Below are 23,281 nucleotides of genomic sequence, written 5' to 3'. Positions count from 1 at the left end.
GAGAGAGAGAGAGAGAGAGAGAGAGAGAGAGAGAGAGAACAAATATACAGTACAGCCTCATCATTGTATGACCATCCATGTCTCCAAGAGGAGAAAGTTACACCACTGGGGCACCATTATAGACAAAACTGTTCTCTAGAGAGAGTAATGTAGCCACCCATCTGGTGTTGGAGGAGTTCTTTCAGGCATTCTAATAAGCACACAACAGCAGCCATCTTGCTTCATAATGGCTACTCCAAAAAACCTACTTATCAGCTGAAGTCCTTACTGACACAGAAGTCCTTACTGACACCGAACATACAACGCATCATTAAGCTATAGAATTTCATCCCACAAGAGGTAGTGATGGTCACCAACTCAGATGGCTTTAAAAGAGGATTAGACAAATTCAGAGGGATAAGGCTATCAATAGCTACTAGCGGTGTTTTTTGGGTGGTGGGGGGAATGAGGTGCCAGTACTCATATCTTGATAAAAGCACCATGGGTGCCAACACAACGTAGGTGCTATGGACAATGAAAAAAATGCTGGTACACTGTACTGCCAAGTACCATCACAAAAAAGGCATTGGCTACTAGCCCTGATGGCCATGTTCTACCTCCTCTTTTAGAGGCAGCATGTGAGACTTCCCTGTGGGAACAGGATGCTGGACTTGATGAGCTGTTGGTGTGATCCAGCGGGGCTCCTCTGATCTTCTTATATAAGCAATAAAGGAACGGAATGGGAATGTCCTCTCATCTCAGTAGAATAGTGCTGGGCATTTAAAAGCTCCCATGTTAAAATGTGGATGTTGGAAGTAAAGCACCAATGCTTGTAACAAGTAACCTGAACTGGGTGGGGTGGGGTGAGGGAGGGATTGGAAAGAAAGACAACCTCTTCTTCCTTTACTGATTCCTTCTTTAATAACTACTCGTTGATATATAGACTGTTTTTCTCAGGCTTTACTTCCTTCCTCCTCCTTTTTAGGTAGCATTAGTGTTAACCTCATGACTCCATAATGGCCACATGCATGTCTGTACTCAGAATGGCTTTATTTCCCAGGAGTAATAAACAAGGGTGGGGGTGGGAGGCCAGGTATTGAGCAAACAGAGCTGTGCCTTTCATTCGTGTTTGTTTGCTTGTTTACTTCTTTCTGAAAAGTCATACAATTTAACAGATAAAACAGATAATCAGTGTTGATCATTTTGATACAAAGAAATGAAAATCAGTATTTGTAGCACTGGGATAATATTAATGTTACTGACGTTGGCGTTGTGTTGAAAGTTCCAAGACACAACAAGTTGCTGCCACTTTTCATGGGAAGTGTCCAAGGTTTATCTGTCTTGGCAAACTGTTCTGCTATGTCAGCTTTATCATGTTGGCAGAGTCTCAAATCTTGTAAAGCCATTCATTAATTCCTGGTATCTTACTGCTATTCTGATAACATTTGATTAAGTAGGCTGCCATTATCAACAGACATGCTGTCAATTCCTGTTGTTTCTTAGGAACAGTGTTCCCAAGATAACCAAATTTTGTTCTCTTGGTGAATTAATTCCTATCAGTTGCTAAGTGGGAGGGAGGCAAACAGCAGTGGACTAGATTGATCCATGATCTGGTCCAGGAGAACTCTTCTTATTGTCTCAGTTGGTTACAAAGCATCCCCTTGAATATGTGTTTCTTATAAATCAATCCCCACACACACATGCACACTGGGCTGTTGGGGTGGTGGTGGATTGAGCAGACTTGTTTCTCTTCTCATTTCAGCTCTGAACATGCTGCTGGGCAGGAGGTCCACTGATGGTTTCTCTGCCAGGAGGGACCAGCAAAAAGCCCTGAAATGTGGTGTTCTGATGAGGGGTGGTGGTAGTAGGGATGGGTGAGAATTCCACTGAATTCAGGTTTATCGCTGAATTTTTCAGTGGTCTGCATAGTCTCTATCTTTGCGGAGTGATCCTGTTTGCTCTGAACCTCAGTGACTTTTCCCCTGACACTGGATTTCCCCCCCCCTCGAATATATTGTTCTTTTATTGATTTGATGCACAGCACAGCAGTACATCTCTCTCTCCCTCTCCCTCTCCCTCAGTGATGGCCCTCTCCACTCAAATAATCCAAGTTTTGAGTGGGGAGGAAGCAAGCCCAGCCTATAATAGTCTATAACAGCAGAGGAGGACACAAAGCCACTTTCCTTTCAAAATATAGATAATTCCTTTCAAACTTTGATATTTTCTTTCAAAATACTGATAATTCCTTTCAAAATATTGATCCTTCCTATTAATATTGATATTTTGGAGGAGAAAAAAGTCGGTCCAATAAACTCAATGAATATTGGATAAAGAACAAACTCGAATCGATACTGCTTTTGAAGCAGCAACGGCCAACAGATCCCATCGCTAGGTGGTGATAATTAGTCAATCTGGGATCTGCTGGATCCTAAGCATGTCTCACAGCCATTGCACAATGGCATTATGCCCGTTCCACACTCAATCATTGCAATAAACTGGAGCTGACACAGGGATCAGGCCTGATCATCCTGCCCTCACCTTCTGTTGCGGCCACGGAGAACAGCTCGGCAGTGGATACACCGATGGCTCCACTGCTCTGCAGAGCCCCAGCAGCAGCATGGACTTTGCATTGTGCCCTTCAGCTTGCTTCAGGCAATCAGCCTGAACACCTAAGGGCAACATATATCAAGGGCCATGGGATGTATGAGCCAGCCCTGCCTCCAACATCCCCACATGCACCAGGCTCGTCCTCTCCACTTCCACCCTATGCAGGTTTAGCGTGAGAGTCTGAAGGGGGCTTCTAGATATGTTGAGCTGAATATACTTATAAGCCTCTCTACAGTGGGGCAAGGTACCTCATCTAAGTTTCTGCTCAGTTTCTGCTTCTAAGCTAGGCATGGGAAACCTTTGGCCCTCTAGATGTTGCTGAAGGACGACTCCCATCATTCCTGGACATTGGCCATGCTGGCTGCGGCTGATGGGAGTTGTATGTCAGCAATATCTGGAGGGCCAAAACTTGCCCATCCCTATCTTAAGTGCATTCAACCAAGTGTGCTTAGATGCTCCCTTCAGACCTTCCTGCTCAACCCTACCAGTGTGTGCCTGGTGGTGCATGCTGCCCTGGTCTCCTACACCCTTTTTGCCCTCCCATGGTGTGGCTCAACACCTGAAGAGGGTTCAAAGAAGGGCAAAACTACACTATATCTACCTGAAAAAAAATAGAGTAAAATAATGCTATCCCACCATTCCGGAAGAAAATGCTTCTCAAGGCAGTCCATGCAATGTATCTAAATGCAACAATAAAATACAATGCACATCATTTAAAACATCTGATTCATTTCAATACATTAGAACACCACTACATGATTAAAATCATAAGAACATAAGAACATAAGAACAGCCTGCTGGATCAGGCCAGTGGCCCATCTAGTCCAGCATCCTGTTCTCACAGTGGCCAACCAGGTGCCTGGGGGAAGCCCGCAAGCAGGACCCGAGTGCAAGAACACTCTCCCCTCCTGAGGCTTCCGGCAACTGGTTTTCAGAAGCATGCTGCCTCTGACTAGGGTGGCAGAGCACAGCCATCATGGCTAGTAGCCATTGATAGCCCTGTCCTCCATGAATTTGTCTAATCTTCTTTTAAAGCCGTCCAAGCTGGTGGCCATTAATGCATCTTGTGGGAGCAAATTCCATAATTTAACTATGCGCTGAGTAAAGAAGTACTTCCTTTTGTCTGTCCTGAATCTTCCAACATTCAGCTTCTTTGAATGTCCACGAGTTCTAGTATTATGAGAGAGGGAGAAGAACTTTTCTCTATCCACTTTCTCAATGCCATGCATAATTTTATACACTTCTATCATGTCTCCTCTGACCCGCCTTTTCTCTAAACTAAAAAGCCCCAAATGCTGCAACCTTTCCTCGTAAGGGAGTCGCTCCATCCCCTTGATCATTCTGGTTGCCCTCTTCTGAACCTTTTCCAACTCTAGAATATTCTTTTTGAGATGAGGCGACCAGAACTGTACACAGTATTCCAAATGTGGCCGCACCATAGATTTATACAACGGCATTATGATATCGGCTGTTTTATTTTCAATACCTTTCCTAATTATCGCTAGCATGGAATTTGCCTTTTTCACAGCTGCCGCACACTGGGTCGACATTTTCATCGTGCTGTCCACTACAACCCCGAGGTCTCTCTCCTGGTCGGTCACCGCCAGTTCAGACCCCATGAGCGTATATGTGAAATTCAGATTTTTTGCTCCAATATGCATAATTTTACACTTGTTTATATTGAATTGCATTTGCCATTTTTCTGCCCATTCACTCAGTTTGGAGAGGTCTTTTTGGAGCTCTTCGCAATCCCTTTTTGTTTTAACAACCCTGAACAATTTAGTGTCATCAGCAAACTTGGCCACTTCACTGCTCACTCCTAATTCTAGGTCATTAATGAACAAGGTGAAAAGTACAGGTCCCAATACCGATCCTTGAGGGACTCCACTTTCTACAGCCCTCCATTGGGAGAACTGTCCGTTTATTCCTACTCTCTGCTTTCTGCTTCTTAACCAATTTCTTATCCACAAGAGGACCTCTCCTCTTATTCCATGACTGCTAAGCTTCCTCAGAAGCCTTTGGTGAGGTACCTTGTCAAACGCTTTTTGAAAGTCTAAGTACACTATGTCCACTGGATCACCTCTATCTATATGCTTGTTGACACTCTCAAAGAATTCTAATAGGTTACTGAGACAGGACTTTCCCTTGCAGAAGCCATGCTGGCTCTGCTTCAGCAAGGCTTGTTCTTCTATGTGCTTAGTTAATCTAGCTTTAATAATACTTTCTACCAGTTTTCCAGGGACAGAAGTTAAGCTAACTGGCCTGTAATTTCCGGGATCCCCTCTGGATCCCTTTTTGAAGATTGGTGTTACATTTGCCACTTTCCAGTCCTCAGGCACGGAGGAGGACCCAAGGGACAAGTTACATATTTTAGTTAGCAGATCAGCAATTTCACATTTGAGTTCTTTGAGAACTCTCGGGTGGATGCCATCCGGCAACCAAGATTAATCTACCACAATATAACATAAGGCAGCATAGTACAGCTACCAAAATGACGACATACTATCAAGACACCAACCACAATTCAATATTATAAGCCAAGATTTTTACAGTTTGTTTGAAAATATCCATGAATTTTCATGAGGACACAATTTTATTTTTTAAAAAGGAAACTGATATGGAAATGTGGAGAACTGAACTTAAAATTGTAAAAAATGAGAAATGCAGAGAACAAAATTGACAGATCATAGAACCATAGAATAGTAAAGTTGGAAGGGCCTTATAAAACCATTGAGTCCAACTCCCTGCTCAATCATACCCAACAGGGGTTGTCCAGCTGCCTTTTGAACACCTCCACCTCCCTAGGTAATTTGTTCCATTGTTTTGCCACTCTTAACAGTTAGGAAGTTCTTTGTGATGTTCCATTGAAATCTGGCTTCCTGTAACTTGAGCCCATTCTTCCATGTCCTGCACTCTGGGATGATCAAGAAGAGACCTTGGTCCTCCTCTGTGTGGCAACCTTTCAGGTACTTGATGAGTTCTATATCTCCCCTCAGTCTTCTTCTCTCAAGGCTAAACATGCCCAGTTCTTTCTCTTCTTTCCATTCCTACTATAAGCCAAGTTTTTTAAGGTCCATTTGAAAGGTCCAGGGTTGAGGACTATGCAATTTCACATGGGATGTTACCGCACAATTGCGAGGCCGCCACCACTATCACATTCCATTCCATACCACCAGTGTAACATCCTTGCAATGTAAGCATAATATTGTTTGAGGTATTAACGCCTTTGAGTGATGCAAATGTGCACATGAACATTAAACAGTATAATCATGTTTCAATCCAGGAATGGGGAACCTCTAGGCTTCTCTATCCAGCCTTCAAGATTTCCCAGAGTATACTCCATCCCTAGACCAGGCTCCTCATCAGCCCTGCTTCATGCCTCCTTGACTGCTTTTGCCTGGCTGGAATGTGTCCTTGATCTGTGTGTTTCTTGCTTATCCGGATGGAGGGTGTGTGCGTGTACACCTCTGATTGGGAGTGCCAAAAGGATTTTCTGGGCCCAGTACACTGCATCTGCATTGGATCCTCTGACCCACCTATAAAAGAAGACAGCGATTTGCATAACATTTGTACATGTGCATACTTTGTGCCCCATTTTTCAGGTGGAGTAGAGCACCAAAAAGGTAATTCAGGGAACACAAATGTTCATTCATTCATTGGCAATCACTCGTGGCCGAGTAAGATTGTCTTCCAAGATAAATTGTTTAACAGTGGGTTCGTAAGTGACTGTGGAGGCCAATTCTGGATCCACACAGCCTCCCACAGTGAGGACATAGGTTTCCAGATGGAAGATGGTCGCGATGAGGATTTGTTTGACGTGCCTTCCACTTAGTTCATTTGTCTTGTTTGCCCTGTATTCGTGCTTCTTCAAAGTCCACAGCACCTTTGATAATAGCCGACCTCCATTTCGGACGTTCATAGGCCAAGACTTCCCAGTTGTTGATGTTCATGTTACATTTTTTTAGATTTGCTTTAAGAACATCTTTAAACCTCTTTTGCTGTCCAGTGATGTTCCATTTTCCATCCTTAAGTTGGGAGTAAAGTAGCTGCTTTGGAAAACGATGATTAGGCATTCGAACAACATGGCTGGTCCAGCGAAGTTGATGTTGAAGGATCATTGTTTCAACACTGGTAGTCTTTGCTTCTTCTAAAACGCTAACATTAGTCCGTCTGTCTTCCCAAGTAATTTGCAGAATTTTCCGGAGGCAGCGTTGGTGGAATCTTTCAAGACGTTGGGAGTGGCGTTTATAAATGGTCCATGTTTCACAGGAATACAGTAAGGTCGGTAGTACAATAGCTTTGTAAATAAGCATTTTGGTGTCCCTGTGAATGTCCTGATCCTCAAAGACTCTACTTCATTAGGGAGAATGTGGCACTCGCAGAGCTCAAACGATGTTGAATTTCAGCATCGATGTCAGCTTTTACAAAGAGATGGCTGCCGAGATAGGGGAAGTGATCAACGTTCTCCAACGTCACACTGTTAAGCTGGATTGATGGTGCTACAGAGGGACTAGTTCACACTTGTTGATGAAGCACTTTGGTTTTTTTAATATTAAGTGACAGCCCAAGCTTTCCATATGCTTCTGCAAAGACATTTAGGATAGTTTGAAGATCTGAATGTGCAGAGACTACATTATCATCGGCATATTGAAGTTCTACGACAGAGGTTGACATTACCTTACTTTTTGCTTTCAGCCTACTGAGATTAAAAAGCTTTCCATCTGTTTGATATATGATTTCCACACCAGTAGGAAGTTTCTCCTCAATAAGGTGTAGAATCATAGCAATGAAGATAGCAAATAAGGTAGGAGCAATGACATATCCCTGTTTTATACCTGATCCGACTCTGAATGGATCGCTCTGAAAGCCATTGTTGTCCAAAATTGTTGCTGTCATGTTGTCATGAAGGAGTTGCAAAATATTCACAAAGTTATCAGGGCATCCAGTTTTCAGAAGGATGGTCCAGAGAGCAGTTCAATTTTACAGTGTGAAAGGCCTTAATCAGATCAATAAATTCCATATATAAAGGTCGATTCTGCTCCTGGCATTTTACACAAATATAATAAAATCTCTAATGGACAGAATATTAATAGGTGAAGCTTTTCCCATAATTGTATTTCCACACTAGAAAATGCTTAACCTCTTGAATTTCTGCCTGTCACATAGCTGTTAAGTGCCAACCCTGTACCCATTTGCCTGGAAGTAACCCTCTTTAAACACAAAGTGTTGTATCCAATGTTAGTCCTACACAGATCTACTCTGAGTACAGTTTAGTTGGAGACAACCTCAAGAGACTGCGAAGTAGGAGCCATGCCTAAACCTCTTTGCAAAGTTTCATTTTGCATTTGCCATTTGGGAAGGGAGACTCTCATTTATTGTGTAGTAGTATTTGCAGAAAATAACTTCTAGGGAATACCTAATCTCAGATGAACCCAGCACAGGAAAGATGCATCCTGGTTTCTAGGGGAAAAAGGAAGGACAAACTATGGAGATTCCAAGGACTAGAAGATGAGACAGAAGCAGGAAAGGTGCACTAAAGGGGAGAGTGAAACAGTGGTTGTTTAGGACCCTGGAGATTCCAATTACCTGCTGTCAAAACAGCTCACTCATCAATCACAGGACTGATTTCTCTCACTGGCTAAAATTGATGAAAGGTGGGAGAAGCCAGCCTGACTCATCTCACAGAAATTGCTTAGAAGGGTACCTGTAGAGTTTACTTCATGGCTTTCTTTCTAGGAGGTCTAGAGAATTACTTTTTTAAAAAAAAATTAAGCGTGGAATATGGGGCCTCTGCTGGGTGTGGACCTGGTACACCAGCACTTGCTGTTCCTGCCTCTTGGCAGCCCTGCCTCTAGCTTCGTGTTTCTGGAATGGTGGCTACTGTACAAAGGCAAGAGTCACAGCTGTTTCTCCACCCACTTTTGACTCTGGACCCACTACCTCTGGAATGTGGTCCCTGGAGGGCTGTCTACAAGGGAATGTGGCCCTTGTGTGAAAAGGGTCCCCACCCTTGTGTTAGTCATTTTATATTAGCTGAAAAAAGAATAGAGGAGTTATTACACCATGATGCAAAGCACTGGTATGAATGAGACCCTGTTCACACTTCTTCTAAACTTCAGTCTTGATTATTTCTTCTTGTTTCATTACTTTTCTGCCAGAGTCTAACTCCAATCTTGGTCAAGCAAGGGAACGTTTCTGTGGCTCATGAAGGTCCATGTGCTCATTGGAAACTTGCAGAGCTTTGAATACTAGTCACATTCAAATTTATTTAACGGGCAGACAGACCCAGAATTGTTCCTAAACCAAGGAGATTAATGTATCTGAGGATCGCTTGAAACTGAGGTTGCTATCACCATCATCATCTTCATCATCATTTATTACCTGCCCTTCACCCAAAGGTCCCAGGGCGAGTTACAACAATTTTAAAATACAACATTAAAAACAATTTGAAAGCAACCTAAAATCCCAAAATAAGGTGGGATTTTGTCTCAGGTGACAAAGGCCAGGCCTCCAACCTGTCTCAAAATGTCAATTTAATTAAAAAGAAAGCATATGGTGGTTTACATCACATGTAACCTATCTGCAGTGCCCACATAATGTCAGTGTTTGAGGAGTTAGACAAGAGCACAACTTTCTGTATATTGCCATCATAAACATTACATTGTTGGTGGTCTTTAAATCATCTGCTTGGATAGTATATTCACCAGAGCCATTCTATTAAGTTCAAGCTCTGTGTAATAGCAAATTTTTGCTTCCTTAATATGTTTTTTCCCCATGGGAAGTTCTCAAGGTCTGTCTTATTCTTTTGGATTGATGTTCTGACTGTTGCTGTTTACTGGATCCAATGAGATGTTTCAGCTGGTAGAAACCAGAATCCGCCAAATCTAAAGAAGCACTGGATCTTCTCACTTGAAATCTTGGGGAACTCCAGTAAATAGAAATACAATTCAAAGATCACCCTGCCTTGAGGGTTTTCAGTCATCATGCGATTGACATGATTGTTCCTGTCTCAGATATTACAGATAAAAGAAAGCCTAAAGGTTGATCACGGTGATAAAACTGCTCATCTGTACCCTCATCATTAATTATATTTACAAAATTAATTTAAGCCGTTCATGTTAACTATCAAAGCAAAAGAGCCAAATGTTAGGTAGATGTCCAAAAGAAAAGAAAAGAAAATGAATCACTTTCTGATGTTACTGGAAGGAAGCATCTCCCATTAGTTCCATGTTCCTGGAGCATACATTCTGTGCTTCACAATTTGAAAATGGACTTGTGGAAGCATTAAGGCTTGAACTAGGCTGGAACACTCTTTGACGCACTATGCCTCAAAGACATCTGATGCTACTTCTTGCTCTGTAACAGGTGGGAAACATTTTCAGCCTGAGGGTCACATTTGCTTCACAGCAACATTCCAGGGGTCAAATGCCAGTGACAAGCAAGGCCAGAGGCAAAAGTGGGTGGAGCATCACATGTATAGTAGGCTAGTTTCTGCACACACATGAACACCCCTCTCCATGCTCCATCCAGGCAATCAAGAGGCATCAGCAGGACGCATTCCAGCCAGCAAAAAATACTCAAGAAGGGTGCAAAGCAGGGCTGGAGAGGGGTGTGGTCTGAAGAGAGGGGGTGTGGCCAGGGAGGAGGTGTGGCCTAGAGAGAGTCTTGAGGCTTGGAGGGCCGCATTTGTCCCCGGGTCAGAAATTCCACACACTGCTCTATAACTTCCTTCTTGACACTGTTTTATCTGGCTTTGGCCTGTGCACTTGACGTTCTGCAACTTTCTGCATCATTTTCTGTCTTGTGATACATTTGAAGCTCTCATCTCCCCTATAAGGATAGTCAATGTGTTCTTGGTTATGTTGAAAATGGGACCCATATTTCAAGATCCATGCTCAACACCCTGATATCCAACAAATATATTTTCTTGAGGGAATTGCAGCAACCAATGGTTAATATTAATAAAATGATTGATTTCGGTGCTACTACTACTTGGACTGCCTTCAGATCGATTCCGAATTATGGCGACCCTATGCATAGGGTTTTCATGGTAAGAGGTATTCAGAAGTAGTTTACCATTGCCTTCTTCTGAGGCTGAGAGGCAGTGACTGGCCCAAGGTCACCCAGTGAGCCTCATGGCTGTGTGGAGATTCAAACTCTGGTCTCCCAGGTCGTAGTCCAACACTCTAACCACTATGCCACACTGGCTCTCAATTTCTGTGCTGCTGCACAGAAAGCAAAATAGTCCAGGGGTTCATCACCTCACATGGGTAGTTCTATTTTCCTAACTTTCTTAAAAGCCCCATAGACTGTCAATCAAAATGAAATAGTCTCAGAACTGGTCCCTTCTCTTTGTCATCATCTTTCATATCCACTCAACCTCTCTGGGCATAATATGACTTGGTAATTATTGCCACAGCTTGTCAGCATACAACCTGACAATTCATTCCATCAAGCATCCCCATTTGAAATGAAAGTATGGACACCAGAAGCCAATGGTCAGATTCTCCATATGAATGTCTAATTGCCTTTACAACCAATCTACTCCACCTATTGGGCTGATATATTTAATATTATTTCAGGTGATGGACCTGCCTAGTTAATACATATGGCTAACTTTGGTTGGTTCATTCACAGAGGAACCATGTGATGAAGAACCAGAAATTTTAGAATATGAGGTAAAAGCTCCTCTTAAAATACTTGGAAGAAACAAATCATCAGGAACAGATGGCATACCAATAGAGGTGCTACAAGCTACTGAGACTGAATCTGTCCAAATTTTGACAAAAATTTGTCAAGCAATATGGAAAACTAAACAATGGCCCACAGACTGGAAGCTTTCAATATATATCCCAATTCCAAAGAAAGGGAATCCCAGGGAATGCAGTAATTATTGAACTATTGCCTTAATATCCCAGGCAAGTAAAGTAATGTTCAAGATTCTACAACAAAGGCTCTTACCATATATGGAGTGATAAATGCCAGATGTCCAAGCTGGATTTAGAAAGGGAAGAGGCACCAGAGATTATATCACAAACATACATTTGATAATGGAATGGAGCAAGGAGTTTCAGAAGAAAATCGCCCTGTGCATTCCTGGGCAAGGTCCTAGAAAGGGTGGTTGCAGACCAGCTCCAGGTGCTCTTGGATGAGACCATTATCTGGATCCATTTCAATCGGGTTTCAGGCCTGGTTTTGGCACGAAGACGGCCTTGGTTGCCCTGTATGATGACTTGTGTCGGGAGAAAGACAGGGGGAGTGTAACTCTGTTGATTCTCCTTGATCTATCAGCGGCTTTTGATACCATCGACCATGGTATCCTTCTGGGGAGATTTGGGAGTTGGAGGTACTGCCTCGCAGTGGTTCCACTCCTACTTGGCGGGTCGTCTCCAGAAGGTAGTGCTTGGGGAATGTTGCTCGGCACCCTGGGCTCTCCAATATGGAGTTCCGCAGGGGTCAGTACTATCCCCCATGCTTTTTAACATCTACATGAAGCCGCTGGGTGCTGTCATCAGGAGTTTTGGAGTGCGTTGCCACCAGTATGCTGATGACACGCAGCTCTACTTCTCCTGTTCATCTTTTTCAGGTGAGGCTGTCAAGGTGCTGAACCGATGCTTGGCTGCGATTATGGACTGGATGAGAGCGAATAAATTGAGGCTCAATCCAGACAAGACTGAGATGCTGTTAGTAGGTGGTTCTTCTGACCAGATGGTGGATGCTTATCCTGTTCTGGATGAGGTTACACTCCCCCTGAAGGAGCAGGTCCGTAGTTTGGGAGTTCTTTTAGAACCATCCCTGTCACTTGAGGCACAGGTAGCCTCAGTGGCACGGAGTGCTTTCTACCAACTTCGGATGGTGGCCCAACTACGCCCCTATCTGGACAGGGACAACCTTGCGTCAGTTGTCCATGCACTGGTAACCTCTAAATTAGACTACTGCAATGCACTCTACGTGGGGCTGCCTTTGAAGACGGTTCGGAAGCTACAGCTCATGCAAAATGCAGCGGCCAGACTGTTAACAGGGACTAGGCGGTCCGATCATATAACACCGACTCTGGCCCACTTGCACTGGTTGCCTATATGTTTCCGAGCTCGATTCAAGGTGCTGGTTTTAACTTATAAAGCCCTACACGGCCTGGGACTGCAATACTTGATGGAATGCCACTCCCGATACGAACCTATCTGTACACTGCGCTCGACATCAAAGGCCCTCCTCCGGGTGCCTACTCAGAGAGAAGCCCAGAAGGTGTCAACGAGAAAAAGGGCCTTCTCAGTGGTGGCCCCCGAACTGTGGAATACCCTTCCTGATGAGGTATGCCTGGCGCCAACATTATTATCTTTTCGGCACCAGGTAAAAACCTTCCTCTTTTCCCAGGCATTTTAATAGTTAATATTTTAATATTTTTAATATTTAATATTGTAGCACTTTTGATATCTTGACATCGCCACATCCTAATAACTTTTAACTAATTTAATTTTAGCACTTAGTATCCTGTACTTGGTTTTTAGTTTTTATGTTTAATTATGTTTCGATTTTTTGGTATAATGAACTCATTTTAAGTGTTTAACATATGGTTTTAATTGTATATTGATTGTTTGTCTGTTGTGTACCGCCCAGAGAGCTTCGGCTATGAGGCGGTATATAAATTTAATTAATAAATAAAAATAAATAAATAAATATAGATTACAGCAAAGCCTTTGACTGTGTAGATCAGCCTTTCCCAACCAGTGTGCCTCCAGATGTTGTTGGACCACAATTCCCATCTTTCCTCACCATTGGCAATGCTGGCTGAGGCTGATGGGAGTTGTGGTCCAACAACGTCTGGAGGCACACTGGTTGGGAAAAGCTGGTGTAGATCATGAAAAACTATGGAATGCTTTAAAAGAAATGGGGGTGCCACAGCATCTGATTGTCTTGATGCACAACCTATACTCTGGACAAGAGGCTACTGTAAGGACATAATATGGAGAAACCGACTAGTTCCCAATAGGAAAGGGTGTGAGGCAGGGGTGTACTTTATCACCCTATTTGTTTAATCTGTACGCAGAACACATACGGAAAGCAGGATTGGACCAAGATTAAGGAGGTGTGAAAACTGGAGGGAGAAATATCAATAATTTAAAATATGCAGATGATACCATAATATTAGCAGAAGCCAGTAATGATTTGAAACGAATGCTGATGAAAGTTAAAGAGGAAAGCACAAAAGCAGGACTACAGCTGAACATCAAAAAGACTAAAGTAATGACAACAGAAGAGTTATGTAACTTTAAAGTTGACAATGAGGACATTGAACTTGTCAAGGATTATCAATACCTCAGCACAGTCATTAACCCAAATGGAGACAATAGTCAAAAAATCAGAAGAAGGCTAGGACTCGGGAAGGCAGCTATGAGAGAACTAGAAAAGGTCCTCAAATGCAAAGATGTATCACTGAACACCAAAGTCAGGATCATTCAGACCATGGTATTCCCGATCTCTATGTATGGATGTGAAAGTTGGTCAGTGAAAAAAGTGGATAAGAGAAAAATAAACTCATTTGAAATGTGGTGTTGGAGGAGAGCTTTGCGGATACCATGGACTGCAAAAAAGACAAATATTTGGGTGTTAGAACAAACTAAACCAGAGCAGACCTGAACTTACAAGATCTGAACAGGATGGTTCATGACAGATGCTTTTGGGGGTCACTAATTCATAGGGTTGCCATAAGTTGTAATCGACTTGAATGCCCATAACAACAACTTTGGTTCATTAATTTCAATGGGACTAATCTGAGTAGGCCTTAGTTGAATACATCCCAATGGCATCACATGTTAATATTAATATTAATAATTGTGTTGTTGTTGTTGTTGTTATGTTCATATCAGAGTTTGAGTAACAACAAAAAGATAGGTCCCTGATCCAAAGCACATACATCTAAAGTTTAACACAGTGGATGCCATAGAGCAGGGGAAGCCAACATGGTGCCTTCCATAAGAACATAAGAAGAGCACTGCTGGATCACAGTGGGCAACCAGATGCTCACAGGAAGCCTGCAAGCAGGACCTAAGCACAAGAGCAATCTCCCCTCTGTGATGTCCAGCAACTAGTATTCAGAAGTATACTGCCTCTGACTGTGGAGGGACAGCATAGCCATCATGGCTAGTAGCCATTGATAGCCTTATCCTCCTTCCAGATGTTGCTGGACTGCAACATCTACATCCGCATTTACCCAACCTTTGGGTCCCCAAATGTTGCTGGACTACAGTTCCCACAATTCCTGACCATTGGGCATGCCGGCTGGGGCTGATAGGAGTTGTAGTCCAGCAACATCTGAGAACCCAAAGGTTGGGAAAGGCTGATCTACAACTCCCATCATCCCTGATCATAAATTACTATATTGGCTGGGGGTGATGGGAGCTGGAGTCTAACAACATCTGGAGGGCATCACATTGGCTATAGAGGGTGCTAAATTAGTATTATGGAAATGTGTACAGTAGAAAGGCTGATGCATTTCCTTTTAAACAGTACAATACTTATTCCATAGTCAGAAAATATTTGTGCTGTTGCGCACCTCCCCAATCTCTGAGGGGTGAGATTTCGGGGTCCCTGCACTCATCCTGGACTTGGTTTCCTTGGGAAGAAGGTCAGTGGAGACTGTGGTGTCTTTATGAAATATTGTTTTTTTATTTACAGACATTCCAACCTGAGCTTAGGATGGAAGGGTTCAAGGCATCAGCAGTCCAATATCCAGCTTTTCCATCGAGGTTACAGGAGGCATCTTAAAGCCATGGTGCAGAGAGCCAGGCTCTCCGCATGCCTCCATTCCCCAGCCATTCTCTAGACACACTCTACACACGCTAAAAACAGAAACCTCTCCTAGCTGCCAGGAGGGGGGAAGACTCTCCTGAAGAGTTTCAATGACAAAAGGATCTTCCTGGCCCATTCACCATTTGCTGGGCACCTGATAGACCCATTAACAACCTGGCCACTCTATTAGCTTAAGAAAAGAAACTCATCTGGCCAGCAGAGCCAGCACAGGGTTCCAAATCAGAGGCTGGAAGGGGGTCCACAGGAATCATCCATTCCAACCCCCAAACTCACAACAGTGTAATGGTGCTGCAACACATGATAGTATACAGTAATGGTGTATTTACAAGAGCTAGAGTAAACTGAAGCAAAATGCATGTGGTAGTCAATGCTAGTCCTCAGACTAGACACACTGAAGTTATTAAATATGACTAACTTAGGTGCATTAATTTTAATGGGTCTACTCTGAGTAGAATACAGTCTGGCAGATTTAATTGCATATAGTGAGTGCATGTGCTTTAAAATATGCTTTTTCCTGCTTAAATGTATATATTTGCCCCTTGAGGAAATTGCAACAACCTATGGTTAATAATAAAAAAGTTTGATTGATTGAAAGTGTAGGGTCCACCTGCAACTATAGATTGTTGAGATAGAATGTGCTGTTACCAACATCCTCAGAGAAACCCATTGTGTGTTTCACTTGCCCAGAACCAGGAAATAAATTTCCACTGGAATCTAGCAGAATCATTAGTCTGACTATTGTGTATGTGTGTTTAATTTTGCAAGCTTGAACGGCAGCATGGAATTTGTAATGCTTAAGAATGCACCATAGAGGAGTCATTAGGTGAGAATCTTCCCAGGAACTGGTATAGGGGGAAAGGATACTGCAGCTTTTCTGCCACCTTCCCTGTCTGTCCTGAGGGAAAGCACCAGTGAGGAAGGCCAGACCACAAAGCTTGTGCCATCAACTCCTGAAGTTGGCTTGAAAATATATTGTAGCATTTGTTTTATTCTAATACGTTTAATTGTAAACTGCCTGGGGTGCCTTGGCAGAAAGGCTGTTTATAGGTTCAGTCAATCAATCAATCAGTCAATCAATCAATCAATCAATCAAAAGACAGGTATCCCAATGGAATAATCACTAACATTGCATATGAAAACAATGATCAGATTGTTTTTTCATGGATAGGTATGTGGTGATTTCCCCGTGACAACTTATTTAACTATTTAATATTTAGGGCCTCTTCAGTTGTGGCTCCTCATCTGTGGAATATGCTCCCCAGTGAGATCCACCTGGAACTGTCACTGACATATTTTCGGCACCAGGTAAAGATGTACCTTTTCTCTGAGGCACTTGATAGACTGAGATGATCCTTTGTTTTTAATATGTTGCCAAACCTTCCTGTGGCTGTGTCGGGGTGGTATTGCTATTGTTTTGCTGTTGTTTATTGTTATGTTTTTATAGTCTTTTTATTTGTTTTGTTTTAACCTTGTGTAAGTTGCTTGGGGACCTTCAGGTATCAGGCGACTAATAAATCATCATCTTCTTCTTCTTCTATAATAATAATGATAACGACAACAACAACAACAATAATAATAATATTTGTATTCCACCCTTCCTCCCAAAGGAGCCAAGCAAGAATGTCAGGGTTTTGAGGCTTGGTATTCAGCAGTGGACAGCAGGGTGGGAAGGGTCAGTGCTTACCTTCTCTCCTGGCAGCAGAGTTGCTGCTGCTTACCTAGAGGGATTGTGGGAGGGCAAGGTGGTGGGGAGGTCAGTGCTATGCTAATACACCAGCAGGGACACAGTATTGCCTCTGCCAATGCGTTTGCACAGCAACAACCTCCCCGCTACCTTCTCCCTTCCAGTAGGCAGCAATGATTCTGCTGCTGGGAGGTCAAGTGAATGCTGCTGCCCCATGCCATCATCCTCTCGAATCAATGGAATCTCCATACGCCAATCCAATTCAGCCTTTGGTAAAATATTCCCAGTCGTTGCACAGAGAACGTACCCTTATATGTCCTATGCAAATGGACACGTAAAGAACTAGTTCTTTGTCTTCTTTTGAGGACTTTTGGCCAACTGCTTGATTCACCAAGAATTGGCTCTGCTAGCATGGGAAGTGAGTGCCACCCAGAAAGTCATCTACACCTCAGTAAGTCAGGCCTTAAGACAGGCCGTTCTTGTTCCAATAACCCCAGTGAACCATCTTATGTATGCTCACAAGCTTAACTGTAAGAATTCAGGAACTGTGAGCTTGCATATAATCATGGTGTATTTAGTCAGCAGTAAATGAATATGGTCCGTCTAACAGGACTCACAGCTTTCTTACTGACGGCTAATTTCCCCTGTTCCCCACACTGCTGCCAAAGATGGGAGGGGGGAGCCAGATTAGTACAGTTTGGATCAAGCAGCTTCTCATAGAGGCTTTGGGAGGAAAAAAAAAACCCTTCTGGCAAAGATCACTGGAGCAAATACATAAATTGCAAGAAAATTAAAATATTCAGAACTTAAGGCATTTCTGTTCAAGGCAGAGTGGTTTGGACAGGCCCTAGCTTCCTTCTTCTCTTCTGCAAGAAAATTGGCAATGACGAGTAAATGACTTGGAAATTATTACTATAATTAACAGGTCTTCAAAGCAGCTGTAGGGAATTTAGCATGCAGAAACAAACTGATGAAGATCCACTTGCACAACAACAAAAGCACACAACAACCGTTGACAAAGAAGCCCAAAAGTGTGGAGGTGCTTCAGAGGAGTTCTTTCGAAACCCACAAAGGGCTCTGGGGGAGAAAGGTAACTCAACATCTCAAATGGCAGAGGGTGTTAGGTGTCCCCTCCCCTGCCTTGTTGACTGTAAAAAATCCCCTAATTGTGAATGTCTGGAGAGAGGAATATTGATGTTGGCATTTAGCAACTAACTCATAACGAAGAGACAAGAGAGAAGTTGAGGGGGAGAGAGAAAAGATATAAAAGAAAACGCAGCCCAAAGAGGATGTTGGCAATGAGAGAGAAAAAGAGAGAGGGATGGGGGGAGAGGGAGGGGGGAGAGAGGGAGGGGGGAGACTGAAACATTTGTTTGACTGAAAATTGATTTACTGTGTAAATAATTGCTCAGCCAGTAAGAGCTAATTACACAGAAAGAACCCTTAACAATAGTGTTTTAAAATGCTTTAAGTGGAATCAGATTGTTTCTGACTTTTGCTAACAACAGGATTAATGCAGAATCAGGCTGTCCGAAAGGATCCACTCCATGGGAGACTCTAATGCGACCAGCCTTTCAGCAAGTAAGGTGTTTGGATATTGTCAAAACACATGGTGGCGTGTCAAGGTGGAGTGTCACTAGCCCACCCAGTTCCTTTTTTTTTTTATCATTAATTTTTATTCAAAGTTTCAAAAAACAAAACAGAACAAACAAACAAAACAAATTAATAACTAATACAATAAAATAAAATGTTGACTTCCGATTTGTCGTAGATCAGTTATAGGTCTATAATATATAACAAACCTGTCTCTTAATATATTACAAAATCACTTTCCTCCAGTAGTTATCTTAATTAATCATCAAATCTCATTAACATTACTTTATTCTTTCCGCAAAAAGTCAAAGAGAGGCTTCCACTCCTTGAGAAATATATCCATCGATTTTTCTCCAAATAAACATGTCAATTAATCCATCTCATCAAGTCTGCTAGGTCCAGTAGTTTCAATAGCCATTCTCAGTGTTAATTCCATCTTCCATCTCCATCCTTGCACCCATAATAATCTTGCTGTCATAGTCATAGTCATATAATAAAAGTCTGATAGGAATTTCTTTCATCACAAATATTTCCTTGCCATCAATTCCAAATGTACCACTGAAATGTTGTTGTAAAGCTGCATCTCTGCTCCTCCTTTCCACAGAATGCACCATCACATCTCCCGAGAGTTTTTCCATTGTCACACATCTGAAATTAATTCTGTAAACTTTCTCCATTTCAAGTTCCATCAAATCCTTCCAATCCAGGAATTTTTTTGAACCGTTGATATCTTTATCTCTAATCTCTTCACCAATTCCTTCAAGGACAGCGCTAAATTCCAAACAGTGATATTTGTCTCCAGGATCCATCACAGCCATAAAATCCAAATCTTTTTCCAAGTCCATATATGATATATCTATTCCAATCTCCAGGGCTTGAACCTTTCCTTTAATTTTTCTTTCATCTTCTTTTATTTGTCCAGCCATATCTTTGGTCTCATCCACCTCCCCTCTCACAGAATCCTGAATTTCCTTCAGCTCCTGTCTCATTTTGCCAAATTCACTTTTCATCTCTTGTCTGCTCTGTCTCAGCTCCTGTCTCACCAGCTTAATCTCATTCATTATTTTCTGAAACATATCTAGATAGAGAACCCCTTCCTGTACATCCAGGGTCTCAGCCACCTTCTTGATTGTCATTCTTAACTATTCCCAAGCAAAGAACAGTTTATTTCTTTTTCCAGTCACAAAGGAGTTAATCCTCCAAGCCTGCTGACATCACCCTGTTTCTGACTTTTGCTAACAACAGGATTAATGCAGAATCAGGCTGTCCGAAAGGATCCACTCCATGGGAGACTCTAATGCGACCAGCCTTTCAGCAAGTAAGGTGTTTGGATATTGTCAAAACACATGGTGGCGTGTCAAGGTGGCGTGTCACTAGCCCACCCAGTTCCATGGGATTCCTGTTGTATAGTGACTAACCATGCAACAGCAGGGAAAGTGGCAATCTGAAACCATATTTTTTTGCCCAGGGATACAGGAAGGATTAAATGAAGGCTACAGCTATATTTCAGAGTCAACTGGCTGGTTAGAAGCTCTTTGCCATGCAAGCATAAGAACGCTATATGACAGCAAATCTAAATGATGGGCAGAATTAAGGCTCCATCTGCACTATACATTTAAAGCAGCATTATTAATAGTATTATCAATTAAATTTACATCCTGCCCTTCCTCCAGAAGGAGCCCAGAGCAGCAAACATATCAACAAAAACAAATGAACAAAAAGAAAAAACCATTCTAAAAAAAAAAAAATCTAAAACACAGTCACAGTTAAAAACATTATTTCATCAGTGATCGTCAGGTTGTCAGGAACAGTTCTCTTCAGCCATCAAATCCCTGGGTAAATAGGAATGTTTTCAACTTCCTCATGTAAGTCAATATTTATTTATTTATTTAAATTTATTTATTTAAAACATTTCTAACCCGCTTTATCTTTCAAGAAACTCAAAGCGGCGAACAATTTCAATATAAAGACATAAATACAATATACATAATAAGCTATAATCACTTACAAATAAAATAAATATACTAAAACTACATAATAACATATACATGTTATCTTAATCTATTAAAATTAGAACATTGCCATTCCTCATTTAAGTTAAACACCATTTCTCCTTAAAAATTTTCCTATTCTTATTCCTATTCCTTATTTAAGTTGAACACCACCCGGAATAGGAATGTCTTCACCTGGCGACGGAATGCCAAAAGCGAAGAAGTCAATCACACCTCAACTGGTAATGAGTTCCAAAGTGTAGGGGCGATGACAGAGAACGCTCTATCTCTAGTTCCCGAAAGATGGACTTGTGAAACTGAGGGAATCACAAGTAGGGACTCATCAGAGGATCTCAGGGGACGGGGGGGTTCATAAAATGACATCCGATCGGACAAATAAACAGGGCCCAAACCGTATAGGGCTTTAAAGGTTAAGACCAGCACCTTGAATTGAGATCGGAAGCTAACTGGCAGCCAGTGGAGCTGTTGTAACAAGGGGGTTGTATGGATTCAAGGGCCAGCCCCCGTCAGCATTCTCGGTGCTGCACGTTGAACCAATTTAAGCTTCCGAACTGTCTTCAAGGGCAGCCCCACGTAGAGTGCATTGCAGTAGTCCAACCGGGATGTAACTAAGGCATGTGTTACCTTTGTCAGATCAGACGTCTCTAGAAACGGGCGCAGTTGGCGAACCAGTCTTAATTGGGCAAAGGCGCTCCTGGACACAGCCGAAACCTGAGCATCCAGATTCAAAACTGAGTCCAGAAGCACACCCAAACTGTGAACCTGAGTCTTCAGGGGGAGTGTAACCCCATCCAACACAGGTAGATTCCCTATTTCCAAGTTTGTCCCACGACTGACGAAAAGCACTTCTGTCTTGTCTGGATTTAATTTCAACCTATTGACCTTCATCCAGTCCATCACTGAGGACAGGCACTGGTTCAGGGGTCGGACGGCATCTTTGGCGTCAGGAGGGAAGGAGAAATAAAGCTGGGTGTCATCTGCATATTGATGATATCGGACTCCAAACCTCCGAATGATCTCACCCAGCGGCTGCAAATAGATATTAAATAACAAAGGAGACAGAACAGAACCCTGAGGAACCCCACAGGTTAAAGGCCAAGGGGCTGAGCGGGAGTCTCCGAGTATTACCTTCTGCATCCGGCCCTCCAAGAAGGAACGAAGCCAGCTCAACACAGTCCCCCCTAGCCCCATCCCGGAAAGCCGGTCCAGAAGGATACCGTGGTCGATAGTGTCAAAAGCTGCTGAGAGATCCAGAAGAACCAACAGGGACACACTCCCCCTGTCGAGTTCCCTGCGGAGGTCATCTACCAAGGCAACCAAAGCCGTTTCGGTCCCGTGGCCAGGTCTGAAGCCAGATTGGAGAGGATCGAGATAATCCGTTTCATCTAGGAAATGTTGAAGTTGAGTAGTCACCACCCGCTCCATGATTTTACTTAGAAAAGGCAGGTTGGAGACTGGTCGGTAATTACTTAAACACAATGGGTCTAAGGTAGGTTTTTTCAGCAATGGTCTTACGATCGCCTCTTTCAGGCATGCCGGAAGAAGCCCTTGTTGGAGAGAAGCATTAACCACCCCACAAACCCACATGATCAGCCCCCCCCGGCCTGTTTTATAAGCCAAGAGGGACAAGGATCAAGAGGGCAGGTGGTAGGTCTCATCCCTCCAAGAAGTTTATATCTCCAGGTTGAACAGGTTGAAAGGAATCCATCATAATATGACAAGCAGAGGCCGAAGGTACATCCTTAGAGACTGCATCAATATTGGCGTCCAAGTCGGAGCGGATCTGAGCGACCTTATTCGCAAAATAAGAGGCAAACTCCTGACATCGAGTTGGAGGGTGTTCCACATTATTCTGAGAATAGTCAGGATTGAGCAGACTTTTAACCACTCGAAATAATTCTGCTGGCTGATTACTGGCTAAAGATATGGAAGTCGTGAAAAAAGCCTTTTGTGTAGCTCGTCTAGTAGCCAAGTATGTTTTAGATAATGCTTTAACAAGAAGTCAGTCAGTTTCGCTCCGAGATTTCCGCCATCGTCGCTCTAGACCCCTACGAGTGCGTTTCATCGCCATCAGCTCACTGGAGAACCATAGAGCTGATTTTGCTCTGGTACGCACAAGGGGGCGTTCAGGAGCGATTGTGTCTACTGCCCTGGTCATCACGTTATTCCAAAGCTCGACCAGAGCATCGACAGGATCGCTTACTCGGGCGACAGGAAATTCCCCAAGAGCTGACAGGAAACCAGCCGGATCCATTAATCTCCTGGGGCGGACCATTCTAATGGGTCCCTTCTCCCCGCAGTGGGTATGAGTCGCAGTTAGTCGAAAACTGACCAGGTAGTGATCGGTCCATGACAACGGAACTATGGAAAGACCCGCCACACCTAGATCACTGTTCCCCTGTCCCGCGTAAAAAACAAGGTCAAGAGTGTGTCCGGCTGCATGAGTGGGACCAGATATTAATTGGGATAACCCCCTGGTTGTCATGGCGGCCATGAAGTCCCGGGCCTCTCCATAAAGTAAGGACTCAGTGTGAATATTGAAGTCACCCAGCACCAACAATCTGGGGGACTCCAACATCAACCCCGAAACCAGCCT

This window comes from Rhineura floridana, chromosome 4 (genome assembly GCF_030035675.1).
Source record: "Rhineura floridana isolate rRhiFlo1 chromosome 4, rRhiFlo1.hap2, whole genome shotgun sequence".
In the NCBI taxonomy this organism is placed as follows: Eukaryota; Metazoa; Chordata; class Lepidosauria; order Squamata; family Rhineuridae; genus Rhineura; species Rhineura floridana.
The sequence above is the reverse complement of the archived record's forward strand: the minus strand, read 5'-3'. Positions refer to the sequence as shown.